The sequence below is a fragment of the Pan troglodytes genome, chromosome 2, assembly GCF_028858775.2.
Source record: "Pan troglodytes isolate AG18354 chromosome 2, NHGRI_mPanTro3-v2.0_pri, whole genome shotgun sequence".
In the NCBI taxonomy this organism is placed as follows: Eukaryota; Metazoa; Chordata; class Mammalia; order Primates; family Hominidae; genus Pan; species Pan troglodytes.
Window position 1 is genome coordinate 118,331,686 of NC_086015.1, and position 23,920 is coordinate 118,355,605.

The following is a 23,920-nucleotide window of genomic DNA, read 5'->3' on the forward strand; positions in this document are numbered from 1 at the left end:
TGGTTGAACTAATTTACACTCCCCGCAACAGTGCAAAAGCATTCCTTTTTCTCCGCAACCTCACCAGCATCTGTTGTTTCTGGACTGTTTAATAATTGCCATTCTGACTGGCATGAGATGGTATCTCACTGTGGTTCTGATTTGCATTTCTCTAATGATCATTGATGTTGAGCTTTTTTTCACGTTTGTTGGCTGCATAAATGTCTTCCTTGAGAAGTGTCTGTTCATGTGCTCTGCCCACTTTTTAATGGGATTGTTTGTTTTTTCTTGTAAATTTGTTTAAGTTCCTTGTAGACTCTGGATATTAGACCTTTGTCAGATGGGTAGAATGCAAAAATTTTCTCTCATTCTGTAGGTTGTCTGTTCACTCTGATGATAGTTTCTTTTGCTGAGCAGAAGCTCTTTAGTTTAATTAGATCCCATTTGTCATTTTGCTTTTGTTGCAATTGCTTTTAGCGTTTTTGTCATGAAATCCTTCCCCATGGCTACATCCTGACTGGTATTGTCAGATTTTCTTCTAGGGTTTTTATAGTTTGGGGTTTTACATTTAAGTCCTTAATCCATCTTGGGTTAATTTTTGTATAAGGTGTAAAGAAGGGGTTCAGTTTCAATTTTCTGCATATGGCTAGCCAGTTCTCCCAGTACCATTTATTAGAGGGAATCCTTTCCCCATTGCTTGTTTTTGTCAGGTTTGTCAAAGATCAGATGGTTGTAGGCATGTGGTCTCATTTCTGAGTTCTCTATTCTGTTCCATGGGTCTATGTGTCTGTTTTTGTACCAGTGCCATGCTGTTTTGGTTACTGTAGCCTTGTAGTGTAGTTTGAAGTCCAGTAGTATGATGCCTGCAGCTTTGTTATTTTTGCTTAGGATTGTCTTTGCTTTTTGGGTGCTTTTTGGGTTCCATATGAATTTTAAAATTCAACATCCCTTCACGTTAAAAACTCTCAATAAACTAGGTATTGAAAGAACATACCTCAAAATAGTAAGAGCCATATATGACAAACCCACAGCCAATATCATACAGAATGGACAAAAGCTGGGAGCATTCCCCTTTAAAACCAGCACAAGACAAGGATGCCCTCTCTCACCACTCCTACTCAACATAATATTGGAAGTTCTGGCCAGGGCAATCAAGCAAGAGAAAGAAATAAACATATTCAAATAGGGAGAGAGGAAGTTAAATTATCTTTGTTTGCAGATAACAGGATCCTATGTCTAGAAAAGCACATCATCTCAGCCCAAAACCTTCTTAAGCTGATAAGCAACTTCAGCAGTCTCAGGATACATAATCAATGTGCAAAAGTCGCTAGCGTTCCTATATACCAACAACAGGCAAGCAGAAAGCCAAATCATGAATGAACTCCCATTCACAACTGCTACAAAAACAATGAGATACCTAGGAATACAGCTGACAAGGAAAGTGAAGGACCTCTTCAAGGAGAGCTACAAACCACTCCTCATGGAAACTAGAAAGGACACAAACAAAAGGAAAAACATTCCATGTTCATGGATAGAAAGAATTCATATCACAAAAATGACCATAGTGCCCAAAGTAATTTATAGATTCAATGCTATTTCCATTAAACTATCATTGGTAAATCTTTTTAAGAAAAATTTATAGTATAAATTAATAGTTTAAAGATGGCAATTTTTATTTAGATAGATCAAAAAAATGCTGTCACAGAGAGATGTGAATTGAACTACCTATTGAGGAAGTATGTTATCATTAATGCTTTCTCACAATTTCTTTCATATTAAGGATTTTAAAAAGTTAAATTATATACAATTTCATTTGTATCATCACTATAGTTTCTTTATCAAATATGTGTTGAGTAAATGCTATGTTTCAGACATTGTGCTGGAATTGGAGATATAATGGTAATGAAATGAAGGATGCCTCATGGATCTTACAGTCTAATTGAGGTAGAAATACAAATACACATACATATATACAACACATATGCACATACTAAATAATCACACAAATATATGAATATTTACTTTCAGATAATGTTACTAAATTGTGGTTATTTCTGTGCTGGCAAGAAACACCCAGTTTCTTGAAATTTACATTTCAATGACTTCTTCCAAATTTAATCCTGTTTATGCCTAAGGATTTTTGTTGTTTTTTTTTAATCTCTTAAAGTTTCACATTGAATCACTGCTGATTTGTATGCATGAAGTTACCAGGACTTCTAATTTTGTACCAAGTTTATATGTGCTAATATTTTCCATTAGTAAAGAAGACTGAAAGATGCCTCAGTTGCCTGGAATTTATGCCACCAAGGAAAAACAGTGATTAGTGTGTTTAAAGAGTTAGATCATTGGGTTAATCATGCTTTGCCATAGTATCATTGCTATCCTTTAAATAAAAAAAAAAGGTTTAGTTAGAAAATTTTTTAACAAGATAAAATTAACCACAGACTATAAAGAAAAGTAATTTCAGCAGGATTATTTATTCTCCCAAAGTTGAAAAAACAACAAACCAAAAAAGGTGTATATGTGACATCTACTTAATTTTTTAAATATGATTCTTTCCATCTTTTGTTCTTTGATCTCCACATGAGCAGAGACACATAAAGTGGCAATGGGGCCAAGGGTGCTAGATGGCTTGGCATTCATTAACTATGGCAATTAGCACCATTTAGATTGATATGTTTCCAAGATGAAAGTAAGAATTGGACTAGACAAAAAAAATGATGATCGCATTTGTGAAAGTGGAACAACACTGACCAACAAGAAACAAAGAAGCAGCGCTCACCTTAAAAGACTTGGAATATTTGAAAAATTGATTATGAGATAAGATAATTTCAACATAACTACAATTCCTTGAAGAGTTATTAATGCTTCGGTAGCATTAAAGTAAAATGAAAAGACACCAGGGCAGTCTGCTTTAATAGCTTGCTGGCTTGAACCCTAATACATAATGTTCTTGTAATAGTTTATGGGTGACTGTAGTAAATTGGTAGTGAATGTTTTTCATTTTTTTGGCTCTTCATATCAGATCTGCTCTTGGAGAACATTTTGTTCTGAGAATATTATGAAGGCAGTTCATCTACTTTAGAAGTTGCTTGACAATTTTAATACAGTGTTAACTTTTCTCCCCTCCAGATTGTGTGATTTTTTGTCCTTTGTACTCGACATCAAATTATAGTTTGAAATTCAGCAATTTGCTCAGTTATACTTTACCTACCCTGACTAAATATTTTGTTAAGTGCTGCCACAAGAAAAGAAAAAAATCTAATTTTTCCCAATGTTGTTGTTACCCCTCTCTATTTATATAGCAGTTTAAATCTGCCCTTCATCTTGACAGAGAAAAAATTTTAGATGGATTAATTTTGAACCTAAATAATTTGTTGACAAATAATTTATGATCATATTCAGGGGTTGTTTTGAGGTAAAAAGAAAACTGCATTGAATGAATTATACCAAGTGAAATCATGGTATTTTAAACAAAATGAGGTTTATAATTACCTGGGATTTAGTGAACAAAATTATGTAATGCAGGGCTCCCTGAAGAATTTAGTGCATGTCCTATGTTTTAGTGCTTCAAGCAGCAAATATTATGTATATACAATAAAAAAGGAAGTTGCAGACTTAATACATACTGAAATGGTCTCAATGTTAACATTAGACTCTTGAAAAATTAGCGGACATCTGAATACTTTATTCGTTCTTTTAGTCTTTGCTGTACCTAGGAACATTTGTTTCATATAAAAGTTATATTACAAAATTAATGGACTGAGGGTGGAAAGAGAATTTGAAAGAATGTGAAATAAAGTCTGGATATATACTGAATGCGGGTGGAAGATGTCTGAGGAACATTAATGACAATAAAGAGAAGTCTCTTCCTAAGGTACAGACATCCAAAACCAAAATAAGAGCCAATGTGGTTACATAAAACTGCAAAGAAAATCTTGGTTGGACAGAGAACTCCGAAGAGGTAGTAAAAGGAAAAACTGAGCAATCTAGGGAAGACAAATGCAGAGAAGAGTTAGAAATAATTAGAGAAGAAATAAAATGCTTCCACAAAAATAAGAACAACAAAAATTCAGGAGATAAATGCAGAACAGTCCAGCTAACAGAAAAGGATTTTTGAACTGTGTATGCAAGAAGCAGACAGCATGATTGGAAATGCAGTATTTGCTCTTTCCTCTAAGAGTGGAAGGGCAAGACATTCCTGGGCAGCACAACTCTGCGTAGGATTAGTTGCACTTCCTCAAATGTATTTTCAAGCAAAAAGCTGAAACCCAAATGTCTTGAGCCACCAGAAGTACCCAGGCTCTTATGTAATACAGGCTTTAGTGTTTTATTGCTTATTCAAAAAGACAAATTATATTTTAAAATTGATATATGTGTGAGCATGGTTATGCTACACCTATAAATTACCAAACGTAATACCAATAGCAGCCAACCAACAGTTTAGCCTCAGTATTTTCACAACAGTTCAAAATGTTTTGTTAAATCCCATGAAAGTAGCTTCAGTGACAAAGGTTTCAGATCTTTGCAAATGATAATTAATTCAGAGGCATATAATGGGAAACACTACAGTCAGGTCTAGACAGGTTTAGATAAACTAATGGCCCAACTAGTTATGGCAGCTACAGTTTTTAACTTCAAGTAAAGGAATCTTAAAGCAGTTCAAGGAAGAAACATTTTCTTTCTTTTCCTTTTTAAAACATTTAATTGTCTTTTTTGAGGATGATAAAAGATAAAATCTAGAGACTTTATTGTACTGTACTCATTATAGTCTCTCCCCTGCCTCATATGTAAATCTAGTTTGCTTCTTCATGTTTATTCATCTCTACTTTAAATAAACATATTGTACATATACTCTCTCTATACACACACACATATAATACCTATTTTCTTCCATTTATGCTTACATTGTAAGTCTTTTAAACATTTATTGAAATATTTTTGTTGGATTGACTCTACATTGAATAGCTTTACTATAAATGAAAGACTTCCCTTCTATTAAACAGAACTTTCTTTTAATACCACTATGAAGCAGAACATTATTGCTATGGTATAACTTTGTACGATCGAATGTCCTACTGGTTAGATCTGTGAGTTAATTTAAATTTTTACAGGCTGTTAGATGGAGTAAAAGGCAGGATACAGCCATGGACTGTAGGTTTTTTATCCTTTAGTTACTTCTTTAACTTTTAATTTACATTAATGGACAAGTTTCATCTAGTCTAATTTTATGTATTACTTGAGTCTTTCCTCATATTTTTGGAATGCCATTTTTAATTTAGAGTGTTTTCTAAGTAAAAGTCTTAATTGTTCTTTTCCTGAATAATAGCTTGCATGAATACAAAGAACTTTATGTTTGAATTTTGGATTTAGTCAACTTGATTTTTCACTGAAATCAGGCCTAAACATATGAAGTTCAGCAGCAAAAACAAAAGCAAGCTTACTTACTGAAAATGCATTGTCTTTCCATAACAAGCTTACTGTAAAGATTGGGGTAGTATGTATATTTCCATAGATACATATATATAGTATCTGTGTGTACACATATACACGTAAAGTTAAGAAAGTTTGTAAAAAAACTACACATATGCAACATTAGAAATACTGTTAAATATTTATGTGTAATGAAGCTGTTCTTTTCAATGATGTCCTACATTGTAAAGGTTTTATTTAAAATTTTTTATATAATGAATGCAAACTTGAGTCACTGTTCAAACATGAATATTTTCTCAAATGAACATATTTGCATGTGTTATGCTATATAAACTGAGTTCTGTAAAAAGGATCCTTTTTCTTCTGCTACCAAGAAATTCTACTTTTATAATTCAAACAATCTACTCTCTCCCACACTCAAAATAAGTCATCATTACTTAAAATATGTGTAGTGTAACAATGGAAATGTTTGCATATTTGTCAAACTAAATATTATGTTAAAATATTTTATACATTTCCACTGAGAACGCTCTTCTTAGTTAAAAATAAATAAAATTTAAAAAAACTTGAATGGAGACATTTTGAAAGTGGCTATTCCAGGTAGGATAAATATTTAATTTACTCCATAGCATAATAATTTTAGGAATCACTTCATTTTGAAAAATTATTCTGAATACTAGCAACATTTTGTCCTTTAAGACACTTTATTAACAGTTTTGAAGAAAAAGTTGAGACATTTGTTCAAAAGATTTGAATCTATTCACATAATAGTTCAGACAATCTCCATTTTTAAATTCCTAAATTTTGAAAATTTAGGATACGTAAAAACAGATAAATTAAGGAATGATGGTTTACCACATGGAAAAAGTATTATTTATAAAAATTTTAAAAGTATAATTTCTTTACAAAATTTAGTTATTTAATAATATATATAAAAAGACTCAAGTTGATATTCTAAAACATACTTTTAAACAAAAGGAACTGTCTATTACATAATGAAAATTTATGCAACCAAAATGAGTATTATTCTTTGCAAAGTAGTTGCCTTGGGAGACAGTTCTTTAAACAGTATAGCTATTGCTCTAAATATTGCACAATGTGCGAACAATGTTGACCTTCAGTGCCAACAACATATCCTTTTGAATATTTTCACTGACAACTGCTCTTTAATTTTCGTTGCTTTTTAGAAATAGTCAAGAGTAACTTAGAGCCATGTTTACCTGACAGAGCCAAGTTTATTGCCATAGCAAAACCTGGCCTGTATAGTTATAGAAATCCCTTATCTTCGTTTCTTCACCTCCAACTCTACAATCTACTCCAATTTGTTGTCCTTTGCCTCCTCTACTCCCTTTCAAACTAATCTTTCTAAGGCTGTAACTATCTGTTTTCAGTCACCAAATGGGCAATCATTTAAAAAATATTATGGAAATGATAAAAGCCATTTATCTTGGGTGGTTTTGTGCAGTTTCTAAAGGCAGTTTCAAAAGAGGTAAGTAACTTTGATAGTGATAGAATCATTGGAATAACTATATTACCTTCACTATGACAAGAATATTTGGATGTTTAACTTTTGGATATCAGATATGTATTTTCCATTCAGTGCAGTATTTATTGAGCACCTATATTACGCAAAACACTGTGCGAGATGCTGAGACAAAATATGAAGATGAAGAAACAATGAGACCAGCCCTGACTCATGAACAAATAGTGAGGTAAGGAGATAACCTTCAATGACTCTACTGTGAGACAGATTTAAGTGTTCTCTTGGAGTTAGAATGCACTATATAAATAGAGAGGGAAGAATTCATTTTAACTGAAGCATGACAGTTAAATTGTGCCTAGAAGGACAGAGATTGAAACCTTAACAGGTAGAAATGGAAGAAAGAACTAGGAAGAGGAAGTAAGTTGTTCAATGTAGAATAGGGTTTCTATCTTTTTTTTAAAAATGGACAGTTTACTTTCTATTCATAGCTTACACAGTAAAACTGTGCTTGTTTCAACTTTGCTGGCACTACACAATATGCCTAGATTCAATTCTGCTGAATCCCATAAACTCTCTTTTTTTGTTTTGTTTTTCATTCCATCTTTCTATGCCTGTGCCCCATGTGTTCTTTCTCAGCTCTCATGTCTGTGTCTTTTTCAGTTCTGCATCACCTTCTTTTCTTCTACATCTGTTTCTCACCTTTCCCTGTCTCTGCTATCCCCTCTCGTATTCATCTTTCCGTCTTGATTGCCATAAGGAATTGAAATATGCTATACTTCTCTTTGACAAATCCAAACTTGAATAAACTCTTACACTATGGAGTTTTCAACAAATCCTTACTCTTTGTACTTTTTTCCTTTTTTAAATTGTTCCTTCCTTTCACTTAATTCCTTGTAATCTGTCCAAATTTTATATTCTCCTCCCCCACTTTTCTCCCTTTTCTTTCTCTCCTTTTTGATTCTTACACTACACTACTGGTGTACTCAGAGGAAAAAATGATGCTAAAATAAAGAAAATGTTCTTTACAATCAGAATATTATTAACCAGTACTTCCAAGCATAACTAGTTCAATCATAAAAGTTCATTTAAGATTTCAATGATTCCAACTTATATCTCTTTATCTCTTTTTGAGTCAAGTATTAAATGACTAGTACTTCAAAGTTAAATGTATTTTACTGTATAATTTTTGAGACTGATCATTTATATTTGATATCTATATCTCATTTCATAACTATACTACATGGTCTAATGTATGGCATATGGAAAGTTTTTGTAGCTTACCTCTTCTTGCAAGACTAAATGAGAGGACTACTGTTGGCAGAAAGCAAAGTTGGTCAAGGCCAAAAATAGGACTGACTGTTTTCTTTAGACCCTCCCTTTTTCTTCCTTGTAATAACCTTGAACTCCTAGATTCAAGTTTTTCCTTTATTTATCCAATAAATATTTACTGAATCCTAACTATTTTCCAGGAACTATGGTAAGTGCTATTGATAGATGTATTAGGCCTTCTTTGACATGGAAGAGCTTACAACTAGGTGGAGAGGGAGAAACATAACTGCAATATAAATTGATAAGGCCCATAATGGGACGAAGAACAGGCTACTATCCTCATTATACATCTGGTACTCAGAGACCTCTACGTTATTCCTTGGATTTTCCCCATACTTGCAACCCACCTTTTTATCCTCCTCATTAAAACTTACCTGTTATTGAATCCCATTTTCCCTTAAGGCACCCCTTTTGGATAGGTGCTTTGGGAAAACAATCCCACAGATTAACTCACACTGGATATTAAAAGAGTAAAGCATACACCTCACATCCCTCTTGCATTTTAACAAGTCAGTCCATTTGAAAAGAACTGGTTGCTAGTGATGGGAATTTCAAGAACTGTACAGTAGGCCATTAGAAAAGTAAAACTTTCCTCATACACTTCAATCACAACAGAGAGGGGTTGACTGTACAACATAAAACTTCCTTTTAGATGCCCTAACACTATTATTATTTGAACAACATAGCAGCTACATATTCACTAAGAAAATACAATTGAATTTAATTGTTGTTAGTAGTAGTAGTTACCGCTAGTAACTACTGTTACTAAAATAGAAATTATATATCGATTTAAAATTATAAAATTTGCCTTATTCTTTCTTTAACTTTTATTTTAAGTTCAGGGGTACAAGTACATGTTTGTTACATAGGTAAATTTGTGTCATGGGGGTCTGTTGTACAGATTATTTCATCAACCAGGTATTAAGCCAAGTATCCATTAGTTATTTTTCCTGATCCTTTCCCTCCTCCCACCTTCCATCCTCTGATGGGCCCAGTGTGTGTTGTTCCCCTCTATGTGTCCATGTGTTCTCATCATTTAGCTCCCACTTGTAAGTGAGAACATATGGTATTTGGTTTTTTGTTCCTTTGTTAGTTCGCTAAGGCTAACGGCTTACAGCCCTATCCATCCATGTCCCTGAGAAGAACACGATCGCATTCTTTTTATGGCTGCCTAGTATTCCATGGTGTATATGTACTACATTTTCTTTAACCAGTCTATCATTGATGGGCATTTAGGTTGAATCCATGTCTTTGCTATTGTGAATAGTGCTGCAATGAACATACACATGCATGTGTCTTTATAATAGAATGATTTATATTCCTTTAGGTATATTCTTTGATATTATTATGAAGATTCACTTCAGACACATGAAATAGCAAGGAATGGTTTTCTAGTTGGAAAAGTATGATTCCCACAATAAAAGTAATAAAATATAACAAGAAATATTTACATATATCAAGAAAAAATGATTCATGGGATCACAAAATAAAAATTATACAAATTGAGGAAAGCCTTATTTAATATAATGTCTTTAGGAAAAAAATTAGTATCTGTGGACCTGGGATTCCTCCCCTGTAAAATGAAGGGTTTAAATAAGAATAAACTCCACTTTCTTGCTTCCAGGCTTAACACATATGTGAATCATTTGCATAAATATTTCTCAATTTTCCTACTACATGAAATTTTAGTTGCTACAATATCACAATTAGGCAGTCTGCATAAATAAAGGAGTTTCTCTTATATTTCTAAATATAAGAGAAATATATAAAATATACTAAAATACTAAATATATAAAATATTTAAAAATACTAAATATACTAAAATACAGTAGTAAAATAATGCCTAACACAAAGTAACTGCCTTAGCATAATTTAGGTGGCTGATTGGATGGATTAAAGATTGGATTAATAGAAAAACACAATGATGCAAATGTGAAGTCAGGTATATGTCTACACATCTAAAAACATTTAATGAGAGACACTGAAGACCCAGAAATGAGTATTTTTACAGGCTTATAAATAACCGATGTTCAATTTGGGGGTCAAAACAAGAAATAGAGAAAACTGAAGTAAGTTAGGTAAGGTCCATTTTGACTAGGATTATTTCTGGCAATTTCCCCTCATCTACTTTCTGCAAATTCATGCATGTTCACTGTACTGTGCTTACTGACAATCTGTACCAAATTACTCCTGGCAGTTTGAAATCATTTCATCTATAACATATAAATACCTTATTTGCTTCAACTGTACAAATGCTGGACCCCATCTCACCAAAGTTTTCTAGAATTTAATTGTTCTTCACCTAACATCTTTAAAACTCAATTTATTGGTCTGTAAAACAGTAAGACCTACATTATAGAGTTATTGTGACAATCAGACGGACTCAAAGCGTGTCATAGTTTCACTTACCTATCTACCAACCCACTATCATTAGCCTTCTACTTGAGACCAACCCCTTTACCTAAGTACTAAATGTGGTAATCCTTGAAGTCTCTGGGACTTTTCTATACAATTATCATTTTTCTCTCCTTGACTTCAATGTCTTCTCTGCTGGCTCTTTATTTTTCAAAACATGTAAATCATTTGTATTCTAACATTACCTTGACTCTGTGCCTCTTTTTACCAACAATTCTCCCTCCTTTCATCACCTGTGTATATAGATTAAATAAACAAAAAACAATTCAAAGTAATTTTATATGAAAAACATTGCGGGAGGAAAATAGAATAAAAAGCAACAGTAACAATATAAAAAAAATCACCTGTTGTCAACCACAGGCATTTCTTCCCAGGTGTAATATAGTTATATAAAATAAACTTGTCATCAGAAGTTTTGAATCTCAGTATTTTTGCTTAATATTAAATTTTATATAGCATTACCTTTTCTAAAAAAAGTGTTAAAATAGTATTTTAATGACTGCATAATATCCTATAATAAGAATGAAATATAATTCATTTATTCATTCCTACATTTAGACATTTAGGTATTGTCAAAAATTTTTGCTACTATAAATGGTTCTGATAAACATGCTTGCAGATAAATCTTTGCATACGTCTCTGAATATTTCTACAAAATAATCTTCAAGATTGGAAATTATTGACTAAAGTAAAATAAACAATGTGAATAGCTTTTATCTTTCCGACACAAGCTTAAAGTCTTTGTTCTTTCATTAAGGGAAATTTGTCCATTTAAATTTATACTAAAAATATTGTGTTATTGACAAGGCAAGTAAAGAAAAGAAATCAGTGCTACTGAATCAGGCACTCTGATGGATATTCTGTCTCTTCCTATTCAACACATTTTCCTTTGGCAATCTCTTTTCATGAGCTTATCAACTACCAATGTATTGATGGCTTCCAAATTTCTCTTCAGGTATGAATTCTCCTTTGAGCTTCAAACTCCCATGTCCAAAGGCTTCTTGACTATATCCTATGGTGTGTCATGCAGTCCTTTGGATTCTGCATTAATAAAAGTAACGTATTCTTACTTCACAAAATATTCTGTAAATAATTACCCAATTTTGTTAATCAAGTCATATGGAAGACAATGCATAAATATACAAAATAAAGAATAAGAAATGTACTACAAATATTCAGAAAGCATTAAAATATGTCAAAATACTGTTACAGATATATACTAATAAAATTGAAAATCTCAGGACATAACCTTCTAAGAAAATATACATTTTCAAAATTGACTCTATAAATGGAAAATTTTAACAGGCCAATAAATTTAAAAATTAATTAAGAAAGGTTCCAGAAACAGGTGGTTCAAGAGCAAATTCTATTTAATTTCCTTTTTCAAAAATTGATAGATAAAATTCTATGTATTTTCCATGTATAACATGTTTTTAAGTATACATACCTTGTAGAACAACTAAATTTAGCTAATTAACACATGTATTACCTCACAGTTATTTCTAAGTAAACATCCATTCATTATTTTTCAAGAATACATGTATTATTAACTATAGTCATCATGTTGTACAATAGATCTCTTAAACTTATTCCACCTAATTGAAATGTCATATCATTTGACCAATATCTCCTTAAACCCCAGTTTTAATAGAAAATTGAATTTCATTAAGTTTTCAAGGATCAAAATAAACCCATAACATAGTAACAAAAACAAAATATTTCCAAATTCATTTTCTGAAGCTAGCAAAAGCCTAAAACAGTACAGCAAAGGAGGCTACTGAGCACTGTTATTTGACTCCATTGAATTAGGACTGGATGCCAGTGTAAATCATCAGATTTATAGAACTTACTATAAAAAACTCTAAAATACCTCATTAACATTTTCATATTACATTAAAATGGTAATATCTTGGCTTATTGTTTTAAATAAAATACATTATTAAAATTAACTTCATCTGTTTCTTTTTACTTTTTAAAAATGTAGTCACAAGAAAATTTTAAATTGCATATATGGCTCACATTGTATTCCTATTAGTATTAATATAGATAATTTTGCTTATAAGGATACAAAACTTCTCAGCGAGTTAAATATAACAATATATTAAAAATAATTTGTGATGACCAAGAAAGTTGAAAGTTTTCCATTAGAATATCTACTAATATATATGATAAATTTATATAAGTATGATTTAAAAAACAATAATTTTGATAGTGTTGAAAATGCATGCAATAAAAATCAACCACAATTCTTAATTTTAAAACTCTTAATAAACTATGATGAAACTCTTTAATGTAATGAAGAATATCTACCTATAAAATGGTTGACACTACACCTAATGGTGAAAACATTAGTGGTATTCCCAGTGAAGCCAAGAGAAAAACAAACTCTTGCTAGCACTTATTATTATAATTTGGAAGCTCCAGCAATACCACCTAACATGAACTATAAACATGAGAAAGGAGTAGAATAAAAAAATTAAGAAATAATTAGAACTTATAAATCAGTAACCTGCTTGTTTACTATACACACACACATACACACACACACACCAAAAACAGCCATTTAAAAATGCAAAGGAAAGAACAATCTCTTATTACCAATGATAAAAAATAAAAACTACATAGAAACTAACACTACAAGAAAAATGTCAGACTTATATGGAAAAAATGTTTTTCTAAGTAATGTTAAAAAATTTTGAATAAATTAAGACATCTTCCAGATGAGAAACCTCTATGTCAATTCTCCCTAAAACAGTTCATAAATTTAATGCAACCACTCTCGGAAGTCCAATAAAATTGAAGGGGGGGGGGGCAGTGGTAGAGAGACCTTGATTAAATAATTCTAAATCTCTTATAAAAAATTGGTTAAGAATAGCCAGTAACCTTTTAAAATGAAAAATACTAAAAAGAAACTTTTATTAGCAGGTTTAAACTGTATTGTAAAAGCCACAATAAATAGCGTAGTCCTAGTAAACCATATAGAAACTGATAGAACTGAAGAGAAAAAATTGGCTGGAAATCAAATAGAAAGACAAGAAACAAGCCTATTTGTAAATTAAGTATTTAGCATATGATAAATAATGCATTTTAAATCAGTGGGAAAAACATAGATTTTTTTTCAATTGATGGTGCTGAGACAACTGGTTAAATATTTAGAACAGAGTAAATTTAGAGCCTATCTCACACTGTATATCAAAATAAAATTCCAGATGGTTTGAAGAGTTATATGTAAACAATAAAACCATAAAAGAACTAGAAGCAAATACAGAAGAATTTTTAATCTTATCTTGGGTTGGAGAAGGTCTTCCTAAGCATAAAAGCAAAGGCAGAAGCCATAAAAAATGTAATATGGTTTTTAAAAATAGAATATTTGAACACATAAAAATGAAAGGTCTGTATAGCAAAAACAAATGAAACTAAAAGGCAAACAATAAATTTAGAAAAAACTATTTGCAACATATGACAGAGTATCATATAGCAGCTGAAAACAATGTCCTATGAAAAATAATTAAGGACCTGGGAAAAACAACTAGCACATAGTGTTAAACGGAGAAATTGTTATAAAACAGTACATACATTATTATAGGAACTTTGTAAAATACAGTTACATTTGGGTATAATGGCTTCCCACATATACCATGTTTATAATTTCCACGCTTTTATACATATAGTCCCCTTTGACTGAAGAGATCCTCCTTCCTTCCCTGTCTATACATCTCCTATTCATCTTTCAAGCATCATTTCCGACATCCCTTTAGACAACAAGAAGTCTTCTTTGAATTATCAGGCTGGAATATGTGCCCTTCCTTTGTTTGTCCATAGTACATTGTTGTACACCATCAAATTAATGCTATTTAATATTATCTGTTTACATGTATTACTCCACCCCTATGATTAAAGTTCCTTAAGAGAAAGGGTAATATTTTACCTCTTTCTGCATGCTCATTTCCTAGTATTATATCTGTCAGTTAGTACACATTCGAAAATATTGGTTTGAATTATTGCTAAAATATCTTCTAATTAAGATTATTCCAAAATGAAGCTAACATCAATAGGGAGACAAACAACACAAGAGGCATCAAACTGTATAAGAAGTCTGAAAGAAAAAAAAGACATAACGTCATGAGAGATCATTCTGTCCTCATTTTCACGTTAAACCAGAAGCTTCCTTCAGGGTACAGCTCAATGAGTCACCCTAGAGTATTCTAGGTATATATTGATATTCCTAAAAATCTAAACATATGTACCATATACAAACCGTGTCCCACAATTTATCACTTAAAGTTTATTGTTTTTAAATGATTTCTCATTTATGAGTCTTTTCTCTCATTAGACGTTGATCTCTGTTATGTGAAGAGGTCATGCCTTATCTAGGCAGATATCCTACAAAGTGTTTGGCTAAGTACCCTAGTACTTTAATAAAAATTCAATATGCACAAATTTTCTATACAGCTTTAAGTAATTTTCTGTTTTTATTTACATACATCCCTTCATAATTTTCTAAGAAAATCAGGATCTACTCCAATTTCCTCATTACCCATCATCATCCAGAATGATGAAGAGATGTATAGATTATTAAGAAAATATTTGCGTTTGCTGAGTAAACCCGATATTATCTAATCAAAAGAACAGCTTCGGCTGTGCTGCTCCTAGCTGTGCTAGTCCACACAGCTTTCCCAGTTTTCATGAATTAGTGGAGGTAATGTTAAACCACTTTTCTAGTAAGAGTGCATAAGGATATTTAAGTGAGCTCATCCCTCTAACAAAGGAAAGAATAATTTTCATTAATCATTATTCAACAGTACATCTTCTTGAACTAAATCATGAGAGGAGGAACTTATGATGTTTTTTATTAGTCAAAACATTTTCTATATATAGCTTAGTATATGCAACGTGCCAAATTACAGAATTCTATTTACTGCTAATGTCAATTTACCACCACATTGCTTGATATAATTCAAAGTTTTCCAAGGAGCTATTTGACCTCCTATAGACTGAAAATAAAATCATGAGATTTAAATTATTTAATGCCAAAAAGGAAAGTCATCTTTTTCTCCTTCTTATGTCTTTGTTTCATAAAACTATTATCAGACAGTCCATGCAAACAACTAAAAACAAAAAATTATATGGTGTAGTTAATTGAAAAAATGCTTTTGCTACACACAGAAATTGACACTAAGTGCTGTATTAGAAGGAAATCAGTGATTTTCAATTGACATTGCACAGGAAATCGTTTAGTGTCAATTGATATTAAATGGGTAAAATTGTACTGAATTAGTACAAAATGATTTGGTGGAAAAAAATGTGCTTCCATTAGGTGACTTGATATTAAGTGGGCTCAAATGTAATAAGTTTTAGAGGTCACTAGTCAACAAAAATTGGGGCATGCTATTCAACCCTGAGTACATCAGACTGCTTGCTCTTAATACCCTCATCAAAAGATAAGTTAGTGTCATACTATCATGACAAAATTGTCTTCCTTTGGGCTTTCAAGGGAAGTGGGAAAATTCAAATTGTTTAAATGAGCTAAATTAGCCAGTGGTAAGAACCATGACTTCTTAGATTTATCTGGTGGTCCTAATCCTTTAAAAATATATTTTTTTCTAGAATTTTTGGCATGAAATGAAAGGCAACATAACAGCACGTATTTTATGTAATATGGTCCAGATTGAGCTTTCTTTATAAAATGGCTTTGACAGTAAGCACACAATAAATTATATTGTATTAGGGAGTGATATGATTATATATAATGAAGTAACCACTTTATTGATCTTTTAAGAAACCTATGTTTTTAAACCTGAGTAATGAGGAAAGAGAAGTGTGTGGCTGCAGGAGACACAAGGAAGGAGAAGAAACAGGAAAAGTTACATTACACAGTCACTACAAGAACAAATTGAATAAAATATTATAGATATTTTCTGGGAACAGAAATGGGGGTTTGTGAGGTACAGAAAATTGTAAAACTCATTTGTTACTTAGTAATACAAGAAACAATAACAATAAAACAGACATACTGGGAACACTCCACCCAACAAAAACAGAATACGCAATCTTCTCAAGTGTATGTAAGGCAATTACCAGTGTCCAGGATAGACCACATATTAGGCCACAAATTAAGTCTCCATAGATTTAAATAGACAAATATCATACAAAGTATCCTTTCTGACCACAAAGGGATAAAGTTAGAAATCAGTAACAAAATGAAAACAGTTAGGCAACATACTCTTAAACAAAGGATCAAAAAAGAAATCACAAGAGAAATTAGAAAACACCTAGAGATGAATGAAAAAGTATTATCCCAAATCAAAACTTAAGAAACACAGCAAAAGGAGTGCTAAGGGGAAAGTTTATAATTATAAAAGGAAAGAAATACACATTAGAGCAGATGTAAAATACAGAATAGAAAAATAAGATAAAACCAATAAAACCAAAAGTTGGTTCTTCAAAAAATATTAATAAGATTGACAAACCTTTGGATATATATACTAAGAAAAAAAGAGAAGACTCAAATTACAAAAATCAGAAGTGAGAGAGGAAACACTACTATTATTCTACAGAAATAAAAATGATTATAAAAGAGTACGATGAGCAATTGCTAGGCCAACAAATTGGATAACCTAGTTGAAATGTAGAAATTCCTAGAAAAACAAAACCTACCATAACTAAACCACAAAGGAATAGAAAATCTGAATAGACCTATATAACTTGTAAGGAGATTGAATCAATATTCAAAAATCTCCCAATAAAGAAAAGTCCTGGACCTGATGACTTCACTGGTGAGTTCTACCAATTATTTTTAAAAGGAATAATATCAACTAGAGTTTCCTCAAAAAACAAAAAATTGAGCTACCACATGATCCAGCAATCCCACTGCTGGGTATGTATATACCCAAAAGAAAGGAAATCAGGATATCAAAGAGATATCTGCACTCTTATATTTGTTGCAGCACTGTTTACAATAGCTAAGATTTGGAAGTGTCCATCAACAGATGAATAGATAAAGAAGATGTGGCATATATACATAATGAAGTACTATTCAGCAATAAAAAAGAATCCTTCTCAAACTTTTCCAAAAAAATCAGAGAAGGAAACACTCCCTGACTGATTACATGAGGCCTGTATTACCCTGATGCCAAAACCAGACAAAAACACAATAAATAAAAAAGACCAATATCTCTTATGAGCATTGACAAGGATTGAAAATCCTTAACAAATTAGAGCAAACCAAATTCAGTAGCATATTAAAAGGATTTTACCCTATGACGAAGTAGGATTTGTTGTTGAAATGCAAGGATTTTTAACAGATGTAAACCCATCAACATAATACACCACATTAACAAAATAAAGGGAAAAAACAATAATCTTGATTAATGCAGAAAAACTACTTGACAAAATCTGACATCCTTTTATAATAAAAATCCTCAAAAACTAAGAATAAAAGTAAAAAATCTCAACATAATAAAATCCATGTATTAAAAACTCACAGCTAAAATAATACTCAAGGGTAAAATACTGAAAGCTCTTCCTCTGAGATCAGCAACAAGGCAAGTACTATTCCACATAATACTGAAAGTCCTAGTCAGAGCAGTTAATTAGGAAAAAAAGAAATGAAAGGCACCCAAATCAGAAAGAAATAAGTAAAATTATCTCTGTTCACATATCATATGATCTCATATGTAAAAAACATATTCCACAATTTCCACCAAAAAAAACCCTGTTAGAACTAATAAATAAATCCAACAAAGCAGCAGGATAAAAAAATCATCATGCAAAAATCAGTCACATTGCTACACACTAACACTGAACAATCTAAAAAGAAAACTAAGAAAACAATTCCATATACAGTAGTATCACAAAGAATAATACTATTTAGAAATTAACCAAAGAAATAAAATTTTTACCAATAAAATCTATAAAACTTTTCTGAAAGAAATTAAAGAAGACATAAATGAAAAGAATTGTGTTCACGAATTGGAAGGCTTAACATTGTCAAGATATCAGTTCTGCCCAAAGTAAGATATAATGTATTCCCTATAAAAATCCAAATTATGTTTTCACAGAAATAGAAAAACTCATCCCAAAATTCACACAAAATATCAGAGAACCCCCAAACAGCCAAAACAAAACTAAAAATGAAGAATAAAACCAAAGCACTCAAACTCCCTGGTTTCAAAACGTACTACAAAGCTACAGTAATCAAAACAGCACGGTACTGGAGTAAAGACAAACTAAGAAATAAAATAGAGTCCAGAAATAAACCCTCACCAGTGTGGTTAAATGATCCTTGAAAAGGGTGCTAAAATTATTCAATGGGGAATAGACAGTCTTTTCAATAAATAGTGATTGGGAAAAGTGGGTATCCACATGCAAAAGAATAAACTTCAATCCTTACCTAACACCATATATAAAATGAATTCAAAATAGATTCTAAATATAAGCTTTAAATATAAGACCTAAAACTATAAAACTATTGGAAGAAAGCATGAGGCAAAAGCTTCATGATACTGGATTTGGCAATTATTTGAGTATGACAACAGGCCATAGGCAATGACAACAAAAAAGACAAATTGAGCTTCATAAAAATTAAAAATTAAATGCACATCAAAAGTCACCATCAACAGAGTAAAAAGCCAAACCACTGAATGAGGGAACATATTTGCAAGTCTCATATTGGATAAGGGGTTAACATCCAAAATATACAGAGAACTCCTAAAAACACAACAACAAAAATCTGAATCAAAACTGTGCAAAGAACTTGAATAGACATATTTCCAAGAAAGATATACAGATGGCAAACAAGCACATGAAAAGATGTTCAACATGACTAATCATTTGGGAAATGTAAATCAAAGCTACAATGAAATGGAATCTCACACCAATTAGAATTGCTACTATCTCTCACACACACACACACACACACACACACACACACACACACACACACAAGTTTTAGTGAGGATATGGAGAAGTTGGAACCATTTTATACCTTTGATAGAAATGTGAAAAACAGCATGGCAGTTTCTCAAAAAGTTAAAAAATAGAACTACCATATGACAGAGCAATTCCACCTCTGGGTATATATTCAAAAGAATTGACAGCAGGATCTTGAAGACATATTTGTTAATATGTTCATAGCAGCCATATTCACAACACCCATATTCACAATTACTAAAATATGGAAGCAATTCAAGTGTCTATTGGATGGATAAATGGATACACAAATTGTGATATATATACACAATGGAATATTATTCAGTCTTAAAAAGTAAGGAAATTGTGACATATGCTACAACATCAGTGAACTTTGAGGACATTATGCTAAATGAAATAAAGCCAAACACAAAAAGACAAATACTGTATGATCCAATTTATATGAAGTACTTAGGGAAATTAAATCATAAAGACAGAAAGTACAACGGTGGTTGCCAGGTTGCTGGTGGGGAGGAAAAATGAGGACTTATTCTTTTATGTGTATAGGCTTTAAGTTTGCAAGATGAAAATAATTCTGGAGATACTTGGTGGTAATGGGTTCACAATAATATGAATGTACTTAATGCCACCAAACTGTACAGTTAAAATTGAATAAGGTGGTATATTTTATGGGTATTTTACTACAATAAAAAAGTTGAAAAAAAATGAAAGAAAAGCTTTGTGATTTTTTTTCTTTCTTTTTTTTTTCCGAGACGGAGTCTCGCTCTGTCGCCAGGCTGAAGTGTAGTGTCGCGATCTCGGCTCACTGTAACCTCCGCTTCCCGGGTTCAAGTGATTCTCCTGTATCAGCCTCCCGACTAGCTGGGACTACAGTCTTGCTCTGTCACCAGGCTGGAGTGCAGTGGTGCGATCTCGGCTCACTGCAACCTCCGCCTCCCAGGTTCGAGCGATTCTCCTGCCTCAGCCTCCCGAGTAGCTGGGACTACAGGTGCGTGCCATCACGCCCAGCTAACTTTTGTATTTTTAGTAGAGACGGCGTTTCACCATGTTGGCCAGGATGGTCTCGATCTCTTGACCTCGTGATCTGCCCGCCTCAGCTTCCCAAAGTGCTGGGATTACAGGTGTGCACCGCAGGGCCCGGCCACTTTGTGATTTTTTTAATGTGACCTGCCCCACCCCAAAAATACATAGATAGGGAACTCTTCATGGTAATCACTGGGCTTGAAGAGATAGTATTAACCTTTTTTCTAATTTGGCCCTGAGACTGAAAAATATATATATCCATAGGAACCCATATAGAACTTACGATGAATGTCCACGAAGTAAACCAAGAACATTCCCCCTCGCATTAGCAGAGAGCATTCTAAAATATAATTTAGTTTCATCACAGAGGAAGCTTACAATGAAACTGGAGCTACATTCAGGACAGTCTTTAAGGTTCAGGAGAATGATTTGCTGATTCAAATGGACAACAGAGAAATCTGATTAAATAATAATATATTTATGATCATTACTGTTTATTAAGCTTTTACTAATAGTGAGGATAATCTTCAGCGTTCTTCATTAACTATCATAATCATTTTGCTTAACAATCTGATAAGGTCCACCTATTTCAGAAACAAAGATCATGAGATTAAGAAAACTGACCAAAGTAACAAGCACAGTAAGGTGTTAAACCCACATCTATCTGAATCCAAAGTAAAGAAATTTTTTGGGGGGGCGGAGTGAGGAGGTGGAAACAGAGTCTCACTCCGTCACCCAAGCTAGAGTGCAGTGGTGCAATCTCAGCTCACTGCAACCGCCGTCTCCCAGGTTCAAGTGATTCTCCTGCCTCAGCCTCCTGAGCAGCTGGGATTACAGGCTTGCGCACCATGCCCAGCTCAATTTTTGGATTTTTAGTAGAGGCAGGGTTTCAAAACATTGGCCAGGCTGGTCTCAAACTCCTGACCTCAAATGATCCGCCAGCCTCGACCTCCCAAAGTGCTGAGATTACAGGCGTGGCCACCATCGTGGGCCCCAAGTAAAGAATTTTTAACTAGGTAATTTGGACTTACAAAACTGGGACATAGTTGGTAATTTAAAATAAAAATCCTCTTGCAAGAATATCTGAAGCTAAAATGTTCCAAAGCACAACAGGAGCTGTGAACAAGTTAGTAGTCTATAAGGAGAAGTATAAATACATTGGAAGAATTAATCTAGGGGGAGGAATGTGGTTTAAGCAGTAATTGATAGGTGAAGATGAGCACAAAAATCAGAAAACACATAACTGTACCTGTAAGTTGCTATTCCTTTAAATCTTGCCTTATTTTTAAATAAATAAATATGCTAGAAAACATTTATTCTTTGTGGTTTTAGTACATAGAATAATATTTTAATTTCCAAATACCACAAATGAGATCTAAAACATGATTAAATAATTAACTCCATTATCCTTACAATAGAAAACTTAGCTATTCAAACAATGAACTTTCACATGGGTGATGCCACCTCCTACATTGTCACACATTACAAAGTTATAGTCACAGGTTTTTAAAGAAATAAAAGCTTTTCCAGGTTAAACTTCCAATCTCAAGCCTATTCATGATGATAAATGTCACAGGGTCAAAGACCTACAGGGAAAATCTACGTTAGCTCTAAGGTGGGTTAACCAGTACATACTGATTAATCCAAAATCCATTTGTTAGGAACAAGGCAAGTACTACACAGCCTTCATTTTGAAGATACTCATAAACCCAATTAACAATTTTCAATGACAAAGCTTGTCCCTTTGTATGTATGTATAATAACATCATAGAACTCTATACAAGCACATACAAAACAAGGTGAAAACTGACTTGGCCATACAGGTTTACAATCTAACTAGAAAGCATAAATATCACAAATAAATAGATGTAAATACAATTAGTACATTGATAAACATACTTCATACTCTTATGCAGTAAATACTCAAAAAAATAAGCAATGAAAATAACATAGAATACTTGTTTAATGGACTAAACTCATCCCAGTGAAGTTTCCTGAATACATTTTCCTTGAATTTTTATTATAAAACTGCAGCTAAATTTTGCCTAAACAAGTTTGTCCCTAAATGTAAACAATGCATCCAACATTATAGAAATCATCAATTTTTAAAAATCTGTTGTTGGTAAACTATTAACATCATTATATTCAAAGGAAATGTTAAAATTATTAAAATTTTAATATTTTAATTCTAAAAACTATATACTACTATCAACATTTGCTTCACACATCTGCAATATGAAAGTGGTAACGTCTAAAGGTTTAACATTTTAAAATAATATTTTCACCTTTTAGCCATTGCATTATATCAAAGTTATGCAATTTTTTACCCTTTTATTATTATTTTTTGCATTCTCTCCCTTTACTGGAGATTATTGCCTTCTTCTCTGACATCATAACTAGATAATATCTCAATGACCTGTTACTGTATCCTTGGATAAGAGGAGATAGCATCTCCAGTAAGGTCAAATATGAGTCAACCATGTGATATGGGTACTGAAAAATTCCAATTAAATCTTAAACTGACCTGACAGAATAACAGTATCTAGAATGAGGGAGATGACATTCCCACTCTCATCAGCAATGGTCAGATGGCATGATCAATACTGTGATACATGACCCAGAAGCACAATAATATTCTAAGAAGGGGGAAAAGGAAGGGTGAAAGACTAGAATCATAACATATTTGGAATGGTAGAAAGAATCAAGGGTATTACATGTTGACTATGCGATTAGGAAAACAATCGGGATAGAAAACGTTTCAAATGTTTGAAAACTTCAAATGAGATTACTCTGTATGTTCCCAAGGCATATACTATTAATAAAATGATGGGTTGAGAATACTAGATATAGGTTTCAACTCAAAGTAAATAAGAACCTCTTAACATCAGAATTGCTCACAGATGATGTGTTGCTTGAAATATTAGTGAACATATTTCAAGCAGAGACTGGAGGTGTTTAAAACAGTTTTACGATATGATTCTATTAGTCTTCTCAAAGCTCAGAATTAAAATACTTAATAATGCTGAGTGGTGGATGTTTTTACAGTGTGGCCTGGAATCTGCAGTTATCAACCTACAAGTGTCTGATTTTTATTAGCAAAGTATTAAAAAGTTGTTCATTTTCCCAATTTAAGAAGAAGTTTATGCACTGGACATTGCTTTTCAAAAGTTATTTTTTGAATAGTGGTAACCAAAGGTTGGGGCTTGGGTGGTGGGGAGAATGGGGACATGTTGCTCAAAGGGTACAAAATTTCAGTTAGGAGATATAAATTATGGCCATCTATTTTACAGCATGAAAACATATAGTTGGTAACAAATAATGCACTAC

The 23,920-nt window shown here is 32.4% G+C and overlaps 1 protein-coding gene across 40 annotated transcripts in view; it reads right to left on the minus strand.

Moving 5' to 3' along the window:
• The window catches only part of ZBTB20 (zinc finger and BTB domain containing 20), an 830,436-nt gene that overhangs the window by 698,977 nt on the left and 107,539 nt on the right, over window positions 1-23,920 (minus strand). For 3 of the 40 annotated variants that reach the window (XM_063806121.1, XM_054682161.2, XM_063806110.1), the window contains one exon: window positions 11,562-11,680. The exons of the other annotated variants lie outside the window; for them this stretch is intronic. The gene's annotated coding sequence lies outside the window, so the exon portion shown is untranslated. Of the gene's footprint in view, window positions 1-11,561; window positions 11,681-23,920 lie in introns of those variants that run through there. 40 annotated transcript variants of the gene reach the window in all.